This window comes from Scleropages formosus, chromosome 1 (genome assembly GCF_900964775.1).
Source record: "Scleropages formosus chromosome 1, fSclFor1.1, whole genome shotgun sequence".
In the NCBI taxonomy this organism is placed as follows: domain Eukaryota; kingdom Metazoa; phylum Chordata; class Actinopteri; order Osteoglossiformes; family Osteoglossidae; genus Scleropages; species Scleropages formosus.
In genome coordinates this window covers 7,059,700-7,061,900 of record NC_041806.1, presented here as the reverse complement: position 1 = coordinate 7,061,900, position 2,201 = coordinate 7,059,700, and the positions used below count along the sequence as shown (strand labels likewise).

At 34.9% G+C, this 2,201-nt stretch overlaps 1 long non-coding RNA gene across 1 annotated transcript; it reads right to left on the bottom strand.

The window, feature by feature from the left end:
- Positions 1-804: 804 nt before the first annotated feature.
- Positions 805-1,706, bottom strand: LOC114911259 (uncharacterized). Its single transcript, XR_003797917.1, has 3 exons — positions 1,671-1,706; positions 1,037-1,093; positions 805-844 (listed from the first exon to the last, which is right to left on the bottom strand). It is a non-coding gene; the product is annotated as an uncharacterized LOC114911259 (long non-coding RNA).
- Between the last annotated feature and the right edge of the window lie 495 nt (positions 1,707-2,201).

Genomic DNA, 2,201 nt, shown 5'->3' with positions numbered 1-2,201 from the left:
TGGACATTTAATGTATATAACAAAATATAATACAGTAATTACAGTACCTCTAGGAGAGACAGTGGCTGGAGACACTTCAGGGGTGGTGGACTTCATCTTGGTATCTGTCAGAGAAATAAAGAGTATCAGATGCAAAGTTCCATGTTACAGTGTTGCTCACATAACCTAATTTACAGGGTGGGTTTTACTGTAAAAAATTCTTTCAATTCTGCTGCAGAACAGAGTTTCCCCTCTGCTTCAGTTTTATTTTACTTTTAGTGTGTGTGTAATAGTTGTAAAAGTGTTCTGTTCTGGTTGCGGAGGTGCCTCATTTGTCTTGGGAATCTGATCTTTAAGCAGTTTAATTGAGCCCTGGCTACTCTGCCCCCTGGTGGTGGCTTTGTACATTTCCTACCGGACAACAAGTCTTCAGTTTCCTCAATATACCAGCGTTCTGTTTCTTATTTTATTCCATACCCTAGTTATTAACCGAGAATAATGACCAATTTTTTTGTACAGATAAATGACTGGTAACTCAGTAGATGTTCTATCAGTTTACACTAATTTTCAAATGATGTTTTCCTCACTGGCAATGAAACGATCAAACACAAGTTTTGTACTTATATGCAGTAACATTTATATTAATGTTCTTGCAGTTCTTGCTAGTGAGAATCAGTTTTCACTGTCAAACGTTTTAAAAATTACGTATTATACATCGTTTGTCAAATTATACGGTGCTTCATCAAAACAGATGAAATGTTATGGTAGGAGAGATTAATTATGTATATGACAAATATAATTACAGTACCTGTAGGAGAGATGGTGGATGAAGACTCTACAGGGGTGGTGGACTTTGTCTTTGTATCTGTCAGCCAAACAAACAGCAGTAGATATGAAGTCCTGTATTACAGTGTTGTTAAGATAACCTAATTTACAGGGTGGGTTTTAAGAATTATTATTTTAAGTTCTTTCATGCAAACAATCCATCTTATTTTGTACTACTTTGTGGACAACAATATTTAATCTATGTACAAATACAATACAGTAATTACAGTACCTGTAGGAGAGACAGTGGATGGAGACACTACAGGGGTGAAGCAGTTTGTATTGGTTTCTGTCAGACAAACAATGAGTATAAGATGTAAAGTTCCGTGTTACAGTGTCGTTCAGATACTCATTTACAGGGCAGGTTTCAATAATTATTTGTTCATTATTAATATGTAATATTAAAGTCTACAGTATTAATACACAGAAACACATGCCTAGATGCTGCTGAATTGTAGGTTGTTGAGTTCAGGAAAAGAGAAACACATTTCCTACCAGTCTTCAGTTTCCATATACCTGCGTTCTCTTTCTTATTTTATTACATACCTTGTAATTAACATAAAAAATTACGCATTTCTTACATTTTGTACAGATAAAGGATCGATATCTCAGCAGATGTTTGATCAGTTGATCTCCAAGTTGATCGACACTTTCATTTTTATCACCATCTTTACCTCATTTGTGATGAAACGATCGAACACAAGTTTTGTTTTGTATTTCTCATACAATATTCGATAATATTTTATATATTCTTAATGTTCTTGCAGTATTTTGGTCCCCGGTGAGAAACATTTAGTTTTCAGTGACAAAAGGTTCAGTTTTGATAAAGACTTTTATAACACAGTGAGATTCAGAGAAATACTTACTTTTGCCAACAGACAGAGAAATACCAGAAATATCAGTGTAATTGTTGTTACTGTGAAACAGTCGACAGAAGTACAGTCCAGTATCTTCAGTGTTCAGGTTCTTAATGTGTAGAGAGCAGTCAGACCCCAATGTCAGTCTTCCAGATCTCTGTTTGTCTGTTACGTTTCCGTGAGCAACTAGTTCAGTGGAATCCAATAACCAGGTGACCATGGAGCAGTCGGACATGGTGTGATTACAGGGTAAAGTGACAGTCTGTCCAACATCACAGCTCACAGTGAAACACTCTGGGTCTTTTCCTGGCAGAAACAATGGAAATAGTATTACAAACAGCATCTTAATGTCATAAAAGCTTTTCGGGAAACATTTCCTGTCACCAACTTTTAAAAAAAAAGAAGATTCCACTTTTGCAGACAAATATAATGATTTTATCTTTTTGTTTTTAACCGATAAGACCAAATTTGATACTGTGGATATTAGTTTTGTGGAAATCTTTCTTTAATGACTATGTTAAATATATAAAACTCATTTAT